Consider the following 15,838-nt stretch of genomic DNA (forward strand, 5'->3'; position numbering starts at 1 on the left):
TCTACTTAAGGGTGCGTTCCCGGATATTGAGAAGTGGGACTGGGAAAATGAAATCCAGCGGGCACATAGGTTTCCACTGACCCAGAAAAAGGGGAGCACGTTTAGTAGTTCACGGGCAATCCTGGTCTATGTGGGGAACTATCTTTTAAGAGAAGAAATAATGAGCAAGGCAAAACCACAGGCGAAGCGCTCTTATAAAGGCATAACCTTCTTTGCCCGACCGGATTTTTGCCATGCCACGGTAGAAAGGAGGTAGTGTATGCGTCAGCTAATTACTCCTTTCCAAAATGCAGGCTGGGAGGTGTATCTAATGTTCCCATCACGGTTAAAAGTTGGTCTTAACGGACACTTTAGAATTTTTTATTCAGAGGTCATGGTCCAAGAGTATCTCAACTCTCTCAGAGAGAATAGAGGTGAGAGCAGTCAAGTAGTTGCAGTAAGGCACCAGCAAGTAAGAGGTAGCCCTTAAACATGAGTAGGTACCTCAGGAAATGTGGATAGCGGGTGACAAAGGGGGGGGAAATAATTACAAATATAAAAAGGGTATGGTCTTGGATTAGATTTACGCTTTCACTGAAATGGTAAGGGTGGGTGAGGGTTTGGTACATTGGCAAGGGAGAGGGAGGGGGGGAGGGAGGGGCAACCCAGGGACCCTGGCTGTCATATATAGGTCAGGATTGACCTATTTGCCAGTATGGGGGGAGGGCAATCGAGGGTGGGTTGTCAGGGGAGGGGGAGGGAGTGGGGGGAGCAGAGCACTACTCAATAGAAGAATACAAGGAAGGAATAGACAAAATATTGATGAAATTAGGTAGAATAGGCAGAGACACATGGACAAACAGTAATATTAAGCAACAGGACACTGGATCAAGCGAACTGGAGAAGGCTCTGTTAGACAGCACAACTGGGAAATCTATTACAAAACAGATATGGGTATCAGGTTAGTAACATGGAATGTCTGTGGCCTCAATGACCGACCAAAAAGACAAAGGATTTCTATTACATTAAAGCAAATGAATGCAGATTTTATCTTTTTACAAGAAACGCATATAATGGTCTCACAAGAATATCTGCTGGAGCAGTTGGGATTTCACTAGTATGCTCAAAGCAAGGTGCTAAAAATAGAGGGGTCGCTATATTAGCAAGAAATAAAAATGTGATCACTAGGAAAAAAAATGGGAGATCAGTGGGGAAGATGGGCACTAGTTGAATGTTTCCTGGAAGGGGAATGGACTACTCTTGGTGTGGTATATGGTTCTACAGAAGATGACCCTGAGGTTTTTGAATTCTTAGATATAGAGCTCGTTGCTTGGGCTCCACAAGTGAATATTGCTGGAGATTTTAACATTAATGGGGTAGATGGGTTAGGGGTTGGCTCATTTGGAAAATATAAGGCAGGAAAAAAAGGGTATACCGAGCACTGCTCAGTTTGGCAACGAATAATGGGCTTACAGACGTGTGGGGGAAAATTAGATCAAACTAGAAGGGGTTCACATACTACTCACACCCACATCGACTATGTGTAAGGCTGGACTATTTTTATATATCATCTGCACTACTTTCTAAATCTAGCATCAATAGACTTCCACGCATATTTAGTGACCATAACTCGCTTATCTTAACTCTAGCACTGTCTACTGAGAGAAGAAAAGAAACGATCTGGACCTTTGAAAGAGCATTATTACAAGATGATAACTATATTCACCATATGAAAAAATGGATTAAAAGTTTTTTCGAGATCAATAGAGGTAGCACGACAGTAGGGATGGTCTGGGATGCCTTCAAGGCAGGGGCGCGTGGCGAGACACTAACCTTTAGCACCTTCAAATGCAAGCAGGAGCAACTTAGAAATAGAGAAATGTTCAATGCGATCCTCGAAGTTGAGGAAGAGTTACATCAATGCGTGTTAACAGGGGCCGAATTGGATCATGTTCTAAACAAGCTTTTAAAAGCGAAAATGAAGGCAGAAGAAGAAATTGCAACAAGGGCAGCTAAAATTTTCACTATAAAAAGAGAGAAATGCTATGAATTTAGCGAGAGGATTGAGCGAACGCTGGCCATTCGCACCTGTCAAAAAACGGCTTTAGAGTAGTAAGGGAAATCAGAGACACTACAGGTACCTTGCGTATAGATTCTGAAGAAATACGAGAGGTATTTAGAAATTTTTATGAGACACTTTACGATGACAGGCAGATCAGTGATTTAAGGGAAATAAATGACTACTTAAATGAAATCTCGCTTGACAGTTTGACAGAAGAAGAGGCAGAAAGGTTGGAGGACCTGGTAGATCTGGAAGAAATAAAAAAAGGTATGACGCATCTTCCCTCAGGGAAAGCTGCCGGTCCAGACCAACTACCAATTGAATTTTATAAGGTTTTTTGGGATGTGCTAGCTGAAGATATGACTACAGTTATGAAAACAGCACAGATGGGGGCATCCATACCAGGGACCTGGGGGGGAGCAGAAATTGTAATAATTCTTAAAAAGGGGAAACCGGCTACTGAACCGGGGTCTTATAGGCCGATCACTTTAATGAATTCGGACATGAAAATGTATTCAAAGGTGCTAGCCATATGATTCGCCAAAATAATAGGAAATCTCGTTTCACACAACCAACACGGATTCATACCGGGTAGGGGCACCACCCATCACATACACAAAGTAATCACTCTGTTTGATGCAGCAGAAGTCGCAGGGGACCCAATGGCGGTAATGTTATTAGACGCCGAGAAGGCTTTTGATCGGGTCTCCTGGGACTACCTGTGGCAGGTTTTAAGCAAAGCAGGGTTTAGAGAAGGGTTCATAAAAGCAATCCAATCATTGTACATCGCCCCAGCAGCTTCTATACGGGTCAATTCAGGATCCACGCGCGTTTTCAACGCCTGGAGAACAACAACGACTGCAACACCACCACCCTGCTGGACAACCTCGCTAACCTCAGACTCAAGCAGCTGGTGACCACCCCCACCCACTACGCCGGACACACACTCGACCCCGTCTTCTCATCCAGCAAGGACATCGCCTTCAGCCACGCCACCGGACTCCACTGGACGGACCACAGCTGCGTCCACTTCAGCTTCAGAAGGACCACGATCCACCACCACCAACAACAGGTTGCACGCAGAAGCTGGAACAAGATCACAGCCGACCAGCTCGCGACTTCCCTGAGCAAGAACCCATCCACCAGCGCAACGAACCCCAGCCAAGCAGCCACCAACCTCACAAAGTGGATCAGAGACTGCGCTGACGACCTCGCCCCCCTGAAGACCCCGCCTAGCAGACCCGGCACCAAGAAAGCCCCATGGTTCACCGAAGAACTCACGAGCTCCAAGAAGAACTGCCGAGCCCTCGAGAGAACCTGGTGCAGAGACCCAACACCGGACAACATGACTGCCCTCAAGCTAGCCACCCGAAAACACCACCAACTCATCCACGCAACCAAGAAAACAGCATTCAAGGAACGACTGGACAACAACGCACACAACAGCAAGGAACTCTTCAACATCGTTAAAGAGCTCTCCAACCCCAACGCCGGAAACAACGACATCACCCCTTCGCAAGACCTCTGCAACTCCCTCGCCTCCTACTTCCACAACAAGATCGCGGACATACACAACAGCTTCAGCAATCAACCGACGCACGCCACGACCGAACCACCGCCCCCCACCACCACCCTCCGCGCCTGGACCCAGATCAGCACCGAAGACACCGTCCGCACGATGAACTCCATCCACTCCGGATCTCCGACCGACCCCTGCCCTCACCACGTCTTCAACAAGGCCGATGCTGTCATCGCACCCCACCTGCGGGACATCATCAACACCTCCTTCGACACCGCTACCTTCCCGGAGAGCTGGAAGCATGCCGAACTCAGCGCTCTACTAAAGAAGCCGACCCCACCGACCTCAAGAACTACCGCCCCATCTCGCTGCTCCCGTTCCCTGCAAAAGTCATCGAGAAGACCGTCAACAAGCAGCTGGCCGCCTTCCTCGAGACGAACGGATCCCTCGAACTCTCGCAGTCTGGCTTCCGAGCCAACCACAGCACCGAGACCGCCCTGATCGCAGCCACCGATGACATCCGAGCCCTGCTTGACAACGGAGAAACAGCAGCCCTCATCCTCCTAGACCTCTCCGCGGCCTTCGACACCGTCTGCCACCGTACCCTAGTACAGCGCCTCAGCAACGTCGGAATCCAGGAGAAGGCACTGGAGTGGATCATCTCCTTCCTCGCCGGTAGGACACAGAGAGTTCGCCTCCCCCCGTTCAGATCTGAAGCCACCGAAGTCATCAGCGGCTTTCCTTAAGGCTCCTTGCTCAGTCCAACCCTCTTCAATGTCTACATGAGCCCCCTCGCAGACATTGCACGCCAGCACAACCTCAACATCATCTCCTACGCCGACGACACCTAGCTGATCCTCTCCCTCACCAACGACCCCGCCACCGCCGGAGCCAACCTCCACGAAGGGATGAAAGAGGTAGCCGAATGGATGAAGAACAGTCGCCTGAAACTGAACTCGGACAAGACGGAAGTCCTCATCCTGGGATCCTCACCCTCCGCCTGGGATGACTCCTGGTGGCCCCCCGTCCTAGGCAGCGCACCCAAACCAACAGACCACGCTCGCAACCTAGGCTTCATCCTGGACTCCTCCCTCTCCATGACCAGACAAGTCAACACCGTCTCCTTGGCGTGCTTCAACATCCTGCGCATGCTACGTAAGATCTTCCGGTGGATCCCCACCGAGACCAGGAAGACGGTCACTCAGGCCCTCGTCACCAGCCGTCTGGACTACGGCAACTCCCTCTACGCAGGAACCACCGCCAAACTCCATAAGAGACTTCAGCGGATCCAGAACGCCTCAGCACGACTCATCCTGGACATCCCCCGTCGCAGCCACATCTCCGAACACCTGAGAGACCTGCACTGGCTCCCGGTCAACAAGAGAATCACCTTCCGTCTCCTCACCCACGCTCACAAAGCCCTACACAACCAAGGACCAGGATACCTCAACAGCCGCCTCAACTTCTACGCTCCCAAACGCCAGCTTCGATCGACCGGCCACGCCCTCGCCGCCGTCCCCCGAATCCGAAGAGCCACCACAGGGGACGGTCCTTCTCCTACCTCGCCGCCAAGACATGGAACTCCCTCCCGACACGCCTCCGCCTGACCCAGGACCACCTCGCCTTTCAGGAAGCAGCTCAAGACCTGGCTTTTCGAGCAGTAGCGGATCCCCCTCCCCTAGCGCCTTGAGACCCTCCGGGTGAGTAGTGCGCTATATAAATGCTTTGATTGATTGATTGATTGAGGAACAAGGCAGGGCTGTCCCTGTTCCCCGCTTTTGTTCGCAATGTACATGGACCCTTTGATACGCTAAATAGAGTTGAATGAGAGAATTATCCCACTGGATACACGTATGGGTCAATGCAAGATACTTGCATATGCTGATGATGTGGCAGTGATTACATCGGACCCCACGGAGGCGATAAGGGAGGTAGAGATGGAGGCCGGAAGATTTGGTAAAATCTCAGGGTATGCGCTAAATATTGCCAAGACGCAGATAATCAAAAATCAACAGGTAGATTGCTCCAATAATCGGGTAGTACAGGCAGGAGTGTATTTGGGAGTGACTATTACTGCTGACTTGAACATATTAGTGGAAAAGAACATCACACCAATAATAGCTAACGTAAGGAAGGAACTGGACAGGCTCGATAATTTACACTTAACAATGGTCGGTCGCACTAATTTCATAAAAATGGTGATTCTGCCCAAATTTCTATACATATTTAGAACCATTCCACTGCTATTTGAAGCTACATGGTTTAAGAGCTGTGAGCATATAATCAACGGGTTCTTATGGGCGAAGGGGAAAACTAGGAGAGCCCTGCGATATATGTCGCTCCCCCGTGAAAGGGGAGGGTGGTCTGTCCCAGATCTTAAACTCTATTATTGGGCAGCGGCCTTTCAGTATATGGCGGGCCTTTTAGGAGGGGCAGAGGTAGAAGGGCAAGACAAATTAGGTACGTTAGCCATATACGGTCTGGTTATGGGGGCAGAAGCAGGAAACCTTTTATTGAAGTTCACAGAAGCGAGTTATTTTAAAAGGACTAGATTTAAGACACTTCAGGCTGCATACACGGTATGGAAGGCGTTTGCTAAAAAGTCAGGACTGGGGAAATAAAACTTCTATACAAGAATGAATAGCAACCCTACCTTCCCGTATGAGGTATTTAACGGTTCAGCCTTTGATGAATGGGGGAGGAAGGAAATAACTATGATTGGCAATATGATTGGTCCACAAGGATTGCTACAATTTTCAGAACTGCAGGCTCTATATGATTTAGATACGAGACATTTTTTTAAATATTTGCAAGTTAGAAGTTTTCTTACTACAAAAAGGGGGGACCGTCTGGATTTGGTAAAAACCCAATTATGGAAATTATTCAAAGGGGTGCTGACTGTACGATTAAAAGATTATATTCTGAACTCATAAAGTCAAAACAAGACGATATGGAAAAATGGGCAGAGAAGTGGGTAAATAGTTTAGATGCTGGGGGGAAACTTTCTATCAGTCACTGGAGTTGGGGCAACAAACACTCTGCTCAGCTTCATTACAGGCACAACATTATAAAACCCTTTACCACCTATATTACACACCTGCAAAGATAGCCCAATGGGGAGGGACAGCGGGCACCACATGTTTTAGATGCGGAAGCTCAGCGGCAGATTTAGCACACATCTTCGCTTTATGTCCTCATTTATGAACAACTAAAAAAGATAGTGGACATTTTTTAAGTACACTACTAGGAAATCAGATAGTTCTAACCCCAACATTAATACTCTTGGGAGTTAATAACGAAGACATGCAGATATTTGGCAATAAATTTATCTTTTTGGCCATGGCAGTTCTGAGATTATCTATAGCCACGGCATGGTTGGACCCTTTGCCACCAACTTACTCTCAGTGGTTGGGTAAATTATTGTCAATATACAACTTAGAAACTGCAATATATGCAAGAAGGGGGAAAAGGGGAAAAAATTAGGAACACAAATCTGGGAACCTATCACATTATGGAAGGAGGGAATTTCTTGCTAAAATAGATAATATGATTTGATTTGTTGGTGTTTCTCTCCTTATTTATTTTATTCTGTTAAAAAATCAGCTCCTGGTTCTTTTTCTCATTTCTAACTCTTCTCTTTAAGTTGAAGCACAAATTTACTTAACATCTCGATTGTTTGCTTATGATTAGTATGCATATAAAAATATGTTTAATTTAAGAATGCAATGAAGGTAATTGTAATGTACTAGCCTGTAGTAATTGAGAATGGTTTGTCTCTCCTGTTTATAAATTAAGTGCTCTGTACATGTATATATGGGGGGAAAATCCTTAATAAAATTTTTTTTTTTTAAAAAAAGGAAAGTAATCAATCCCTACATTACTGCAAGCAAAAAGAGGCTACTTAGGCTCCAAAAAAACTTGTCAATGGGAACGTAGAGCCTCAGCCAATGCAGATTTTTAAATAAGACTAGAAACTTAAAAAAAACAGCACAAATAGATGGTTTGGGCAGCCAAATGCGAGAAACAAAGGTCGAATGGCTGCATGTCTTTTCACTGATGAGCAAACAGGGACAGGCTGATCTGTGGAGGTATTTAAAGAAGAAAACTTGCCCTGTAACAAGAGTGAATGTGTCCCTGAAGTTAAGCAGATCCCTCATGTTCAAAACCTATATGCAGCCGCTAATGTACTAGCTGAATACTTGACCCCTCAAATTGACCATCCTGATATTGGATACAAGGAGTCCTTGCTTCTGGGGGCTGAAATTTCCATAACTCTGAAAAAAATCTAACCCACTGGAGCTCCCGGCCATATAGGATGCCGACTGCAGTCTTTAAAGAGGATCTTGAGCCGTGGACCGCTTCTCTGCTACCAAACTTGCCAATTAACCATGCAGGTCCCAGAGAATTGGAGCAGATCAATCTCAAATCATATTTACAAGGCGGATCCGGCCAACTACCACCTGATTGCCCTTCTGTACATCGAAGCTAAGGCCTAGGCATCCATCCTACTTAGAAACCTCAAAGATTGGGCAGAAGCAAATGACTTAATCCCATTTATGCAATCAGGTTTTAGGGCAAACGTCTCAATGCTGGACAGCATCTTGGCCCTCTCCTACCTGTCTCACATGGCAAAGAGTAGAAAGCAACTCCCACACTTCGCCTGTTTCGTGCACTATTCTGCTGCCTTTAAACTGGTAGACAGAAACATTTTATGGAAAAAGCTCCAAGGATGGTGTCATATTGTATCATATTGTATCCTCGTAGCATCCTCGGGATCGATTTGTAGCTTAAGTGGGTCCACCTCTTGATAGCCCCAATTCTAAATGCTATAATAGCACAGAAGATTAAGGTGGTCAAGTGAGGGAAGAAGAGGAAGAGAACAGCGGGGAAGGAGACCTGTAAATAAAAGTAACACCATGAGCCGTAATTCAACCTAAGTCACAGTCTGAAGTGATATGGCTCTCTCTCTTATTATCTGTAAAGCAAATAAATAGTGTCCTGTACCACTAAAGGACAAGCAATGGAATCTTCATTCCTTTTCTAGTTATGGGTTGTTGGTAGAAGTTATGCTGTAATAAAGGACCAATATCTTTAGAAATGTGCGTGCAATAGTATACCACCCATCACTCTGTAACATACACACTTATCAGAGATATTCTCAAACATACTCACTAAAAATAAAAGTATGCCAAGTGTCACAAGGGATGATTCCAATATGATCACATAACCCCCCTGTTAAGAAAACAGCAAACAGAATAAGGTGAACAATGTATGTTACTTGAGTGGGTTTAGAATTTCTTTTGTAAAGAGAACCATAATCATTCTTTCTGTCCGGCAAATGAACTTCAAATTTTGTAATAAACTCAAGAATATCTGTTATCACCATTAGTGCAGAGTAAGTATAACATGTTTCGAAATTTGTCTTTAAGGATTAAACCAGCAAGCACTCAATTGCAGATTTCAGGAGGAGGTAGATTTGTTAATCCACATAACCTGGATCCCTCCTACCAACTTCATGTGTTTCCCAATGAAGCCTCCAACAATTTACTTAGCCAATCCAGCTCGGAAAGGATGAGAAACAACGATAAACACCTTTGCTCAGGTGGAGCCCCCAGACTTACCGCACCAGCCAGAAATGCTGTTCCTCCACAGCGTGTTTCTCCGAAATAAGGATGTAAACAGAATAATCTGCTCCGTTCTGAACCCGGAAGCATCCTTTATTCGCTTCCAGGCTGATGTAATGACACAAGTTCCTTCTTGTGGACCGCTGTGGTGAACCGCACATCTATTCTGTTCCGCGCTCGTCTCCCACCATCGGCGCAGATTCTTTCCGACCTGCAGGTAGGAGAGGAGGGTGGCACGGTTTGCGCAAATGGCAGCGTTACTCTCGGTGCCCTCTGAGGCACCACATATGGCCATAACAGATGGGGCATCTCAAACACCTTACTCCTAGCAATTTCACCTTTATACTCCTCCACCTGGGTTAGAGTCAGGTTAACAGCTAAGACCATATCAAGGAAGATCATAACTGACAATAGCCTCAAGCATGGATGTGTACTGGTGCCCCTCCTATTCAATCTATACACAGGCGACTTGGGCACAGGGCTGAAACACTCAAACCCCATCCCGTTGAATACTGGAAAAACAAAGATTCCAATAATGCAATATGCTGACGATATTGTCCTCCTCGATCACTCAAGAATTTGCTTATTTATTTATTTATTTATTCGCTTATAGAGCGCCTGAGTCAATTCCCGAAGGGATATCTCTGCGCTGTTGCTTGTACTGGACAGTTTTACTATGCGAGAGGAGCTGTGCTGGAAGATTGCCTCGGATTATGGCAGGGTGAAGAGATAGGTTTTAAGTTTTTTTCTAAAATGTTCAAGATTGCTGATCTGTTTGAGTTCAGTGGGTAGGGAGTTCCATAGGATGGGTCCTTTGTAAGACAAGGCACGCCCGCCTTGTCTAGCTCTTTTTATTTTTGGAACCTGTAGCAGTTGAAGATTTCTTGAGCGAAGTGAACGTCCAGGGATGTATGGGACGAATATTTCTTTTAAGTATTTTGGACTAGATCCAAACAGGCATCTATAAATCATGCTACAGATTTTGAACTTAATACGCTGTTTTACTGGCAGCCAATGAAGTTGGCGAAGAAGAGGACGGGATGGTGTTCTTGGAGGAGCATTGAGGGCCAGTCTGGCTGCCGTATTTTGGACAACCTGAAGTTTGTCCAGTTGTTCCTCATTTGCTGATAGGTATAATCCGTTGCAGTAATCTATTCTGCTTATTATGAGGGTTTGTATGAGCGTTTTCCTGTGACTGTCAGGGAGGAATGGGAATACGCGTCGCAGTAGCCCCACCGTGTGGAGGCAGGCACCTGCCACCTGATTGGTGTGCTCCTTAAACCGGAGTGCCTGATCTAATTTGACACCCAGATTTTTTGCTATTGGTTTGGGGTTGGGAACTGGGCCTAGTTCCAAGGGCCACCAATCTGGGGACCACAAGAGAGTCGCCCCCCCGAACAACATAACCTCGGTTTTGGACACATTGCATTTGAGGAAGTTATGAGCCATCCAATGCGCCACCGCTCTCATCCCATCTGCGAAGGTGGACTGAATTGCAGGTGTCAGAGTTTGAAAGGGAAACAGGAGCTGGGTGTCGTCAGCGTACGACACCGGAGAAAATCCATATGATCTTATTAGATTTGCTAAGGGGGCCACATAAATGTTAAAAAGCGTGGGGCTAAGGCACGAGCCCTGTGGCACTCCCTTGGTTAACTCCCTGGAAGGTGAGACGTGGGATACCAGTCTGACTCCTTGAGTGCGGCCTGTGAGGAGAGCACTGTAAACATTACACAATTACAAAGTGGCAAACAACATTTCGGCAAATGATCCAGAGACCAAAATCCTTGTTTTTGGCCAATTGCTCAAAAAACCTACTTACAGGTAGAGTCTGCAGGAACTGCAAATAGAAAATGCTGCCTCCTACAACTACCTAGGTTTATGGTTCACCACTAGAGGTGGAGATAAAAAGCAACTGAGATATGTTGTTGCAAAGGCAATCATCATCAATGTGAGTAAACTGAATAGATCTCTGGAAAGTCCATTCATTGGCCCAATAAAATGGATCTTCCCAATAACCTATGGCCACAAGGCTTACCCAGGTCAGCTCATTCGTACCCGCGATGAATACCAGGTCAAGGCTTACAAAAGAGACTTTAGCCTTCTTCTGTATCAAATTTTCCTCTGTTGAAACAACAATTTCTGCTTATGCGGATGATATCTTAGTGTATATGTCCAAACCTGTTGATTCATTACCACATTTTATGAATGAAGTTCAACTCTACTCCTCCATCTCTGGCTATAAACTTAATTTATCTAAAACTTAAGTCCTACCCTTAAACTCTGTTTGCTCCTGATTTATGTTCTCTGATACTGATTTTACCTGGTGCCCTTCCAAAATTAAATACTTGGGTATCTGGTTCTCGTCCACCCTAACTGACACCCTTAAATTTACCTTTAATAATTTGATAATGAAGCTCCAATCCCTTCTCCATATATGGTCCCCACTTTTTCTTTCTTGGTGGGGCAGATTGGACACTATTAAAATTATGATTACTCCCCATGTATTGTATACTGTGTCTATGCTTCCAATTAAAATCCCCAATGTATATTTCTCCCGAATAAACTCTATATGTACTAAATTCCTTTGGAATAATAAACATCCTTGTATTGCTTTGCTCAAACTTACTCGTCCTAAAGCTGAAGGTGGTGTCAGATTTCCTAATTTTAAAGCTTATCATTCAGCTTTTCTAATTAAACAATCGTTTTCACTAGCTTATGATTTTTTAACCATGCCGATCCCTAAATGGGTTCTCTTTGTACGCTCACTTTTAAAGGATTTACCTTTTAAACATGGTGCTTTTATGTCCAATTGCTCATTTTTATCCCAACTTCCCATTTTAAAATATTCACAGGCTCTCATTTCAAATACTTTCTCTAAAGATGTAACTCCCTTGCAGTGTTTTTTATCCTCCAATATTTGGTATAATAAATTTCTCAAATACAAAGGTAAATCATTTGATTACAAATACTGGAAGGAAAAGAATATTTTTTTTATCAATTTCTTAATATTGTCACTATTGTTCCCTTCCAAGAATTGCAACTCCGTTATCAATTACCTGACACTCTTTTTAATGAATATACTATTATCACTACAGTTATCCAATCTCATCTAGCTACATTTTCACTTCCAACTGAATTTCCCTCCATCATACCTTCAACTCCGTTATATCCTTTATTCTCTACACACAGACCTAAGGCTGCTCTTGTTTATACCATATTGTTGTCTACTGTTCAACTGTGTTCCAAATCTAATGTTGAAGTTATTTGGGAAACTGATTTATCTATTTCTTTTCCTATTATTTTGTGGAAAAAACTTTGGTCTAAGTTATTTAAAGTTTCTGAAGCGGCACGTATAACTCAATCTTTATATTTTGTCTATCATAGAGCGATTGTTACTCCTGTTAGCATTTGTAAATTTTCCCCTCATTCTTCTCCCCTATGTTGGTCTTGTTCTAATGCTACCGGAACACTATTACATTTATTGTATGAATGTACTGCTGTTTCATCCTTTTGGAATTCAGTTTGGAAGATTTGCATGTCAATTTTCAAGTTTAATACTACTATATAATTTATACATGTTTTTTCAAGGATCTTTATCGTCTGACATAGATATAGCTACTACTGACTCTAAGCTGTTTGACCTTTTTATTGCTCTAGCTTTTAAGGTTATCTTATCGTCATGGAAAGATAATTCTAAATTATCATTACCCATGTAGTGGAACTTTATTTGTGATGAGCATAGGATTGCTACTGTTTCTTCTGCCTCCATCCCTCAAAAAATAAAATCTGATCTTTTATGGCTTCCTTTTACTTCTTATCTTTCCTCTGCTACCCCTGCTAGATGAGTTTTGTTCGCTCTTCTCTTTTCTTTTTCTCTCTTCTTCCTTTTTTTTCTTTTCCTTTTCTCTTTCTTCTTCCTTTCTTCTTTTCTTTCTCCCTTTCTTCTATCTTCTTTCCCTCTATCGCATCCCCTGCCCATCCCTTTTAGATATACTTGATAGTATAATACTTTGCCTGATTGTTTTTTTTCCTATTCATGATGATAATATGTTCACTTTTGGCATGTATTCTGTTCTCTGCAAAAATGTTCAATAAAACTTTATTAAACAAAAAAAAACAATACATGTCCACCATTAATCTGGGTTCCTGTATAATGTGCTTTTCCTCGGGGTGTGTCTTCCACGCTCCAATAGTCGCTATTTTGTGAGGCACCAGAAGGTGGCCCCAGTCGGGTATCAATTTTTTTATAGTTCTCGACGAATAAGGAACATTATTCCATATCCAGGCAGTTTTAGTCTCTTTTATGAGTTCCTCTTTTATTCCTAAATGGACACTTTGTTTAGCGCAAGATATTTGTAAGGTGGTCTACAGAGGCATAGGCCTGGACAGCATCATGCTTTATCAGGAATTCCGTGGGCATTATTAGCTCTTCCAAGGAAGTGTCTTGCTTGGTGTGTGCACGGAGGCACCATTGGTGTAAGTTGTGTTTTTTTAGTGCACACCTGTGCAGGAGTATGTGGTGGGGAGGTGTGTCACTATTTAGTACTGATGGTGGTTTCAACATGCCCCAAGATTCATATGTGCATGTATCTGTCAGTTCCCGGCATGTGGTGTGCTACGTGACCCTCCCTTGTGGCACCAGATATCCTAGCCCCGCCTGTGGAACTCTCTTTTTGGGCTAACTTTGGGCTGTTTCTCTTTGGTTTCAGGCATCTCCCTAAGTCTCCCGTGATCTACTATCTCTTTTGTCATGCATGCGAGGGAGAAGAGGCTAACATGGCCCCCTTTTTACCCCTACCTATGCTGCTTTGTGGTGTCTGCGGTCGGGCCAGCTGCTTTCCCTGGATGGTGCATGCAAGGTTTAGAGTGTTTGTTAGTTACCATGCTTGATCTGGGTGTGTGTGTTCATCCTGTGCCCTAGCATTGCCTGGAGCTGCAGTGGACATTTGGGACCCCTCTTCCCAGGCACCCCTCGCCTCCAGATCACACCCTGCTTCCTTTCAGCATACTAGGGCCTGCTGTCCCTAGCTGGTGACTGAGATCACTACAGTTGTGTGTTGTAAGGGCATGGCACGGTGCCCTAATTTCAGAAAAGCAGGATAGTTTGCAAAACACAGGGAAAGGCTGGTTGAGTCATTATTTGCCTTGTGACCTCCAAAACATGTTACTCGGGGTTTTTGATCTAAAATTTTAAAAAGTCTGCTGGGTGACGATGGAAACAACAAACTGCGTTCTCTATAAAGTCTTCGTCTATATTGTGTGAGAGTGAACTTGTCTAATCCATACTTTGTTGCATTTTATCTGGGATAAGTACCACCTCTTGCGCAAGGCCTATCTTGTAGCAATTTAACAATTTAGCTGCTCATTTTGGGCGTGACCCATGTTGACAATTAAACAGTAAAGCACAATTTAGGAACTGCGCTCTTAACTTTGTATGTAGCTAATCCCTTTGTCCTGGATCCTAGTTAAAGGTGATACCAATCTCTTGCCACCAAAATACTACGTTATTACGTGTACATTACTTTAGTTTAAACTTTATTTTCGTTTGATATAACAACCATGGTGGCGCAGCGGCCAAAGAGACTAAAACCAGAGAGCAGGGTTCACAGTTCATCCCTGGCGCCGGCGCAACTCATCTCAGCACCATGTGACTCTGGGCAATAGCTCACTTATTCTCCCCAAGGACACCCAGCGCCTTGATACCCTTAAGGGGTGATCTAGTCACGCTTTACAAATATGAAAAAAAAAAAAACAATACATCAAGTAGTTATGATGCTATCACGCCCTCTGCATCATATCCTCGTCCTCATCCCTGGAGGCACTAGAAACGCTTGGTTAGGTCCTAAGTAGTGTGACCAACTGGCATGGGCACGAATTCAGGATAGTGGGTGTAAAAATGCAGGACAAAGGGTCAAAATTAAGGTCAGGCGGTAAAAATTCAGGACAAAAGGTTACTTTTGCAGACACATCAGAAGAGATTGTGCAATAGTATATAAGTAATTAAATAGACAACCCCTTAAGTACAAGTGAAAATAAGTTTATATTAGGTTGAGACAATTGTGCACTTCATGGTTTTACAGTATGCACGCAGCTTTAAGCACATGCAGGGCCAGACTGGCCGTAGCAGGCCCCAGGCAATGCCCCGGTGCGCGGCACGATTGGGGGGCCGGTTTGGTAGCTGCAAAATCGTCCCTGTAACAAAATTGGCCAAAAGCCGGCCTTGGCAAAGAGCTCGGCAGCACCCACAACCCCCGGGGGGGAGGAGGGGGGGGCGGTCGGGCACTTTTCCATGGCCGGTTTTGGTTCCCAGTTCAGCCCTGAGCACGTGTGCCGGTCTTTTTGTGTTAACAAAACCACCCCCACCCCACCTATCCAGCTCCCAGGAAAATGCCCGATGCCCGGTTTGGCCAGTCTGGCCTTGCTACCACCCTCCAATGGTGCCCCTCATCTTCACATAGACCCTCTCTCAAGTGTATTTAATTTCTTTTATAGTGCTACTCATCCCAAGTAAGTAGGACAGGGTGTCGAAGTGTGTAACATCACACACATATTATATAGAGATATTGACTCATATAAATGTGAAAGTCAATATATAGGAAATGATGCTTAAGATAATGGGGGCTACAAGGTGTAATCATACTTTCATCCATCATT

This window comes from Lissotriton vulgaris, chromosome 7, assembly GCF_964263255.1.
Source record: "Lissotriton vulgaris chromosome 7, aLisVul1.2, whole genome shotgun sequence".
In the NCBI taxonomy this organism is placed as follows: domain Eukaryota; kingdom Metazoa; phylum Chordata; class Amphibia; order Caudata; family Salamandridae; genus Lissotriton; species Lissotriton vulgaris.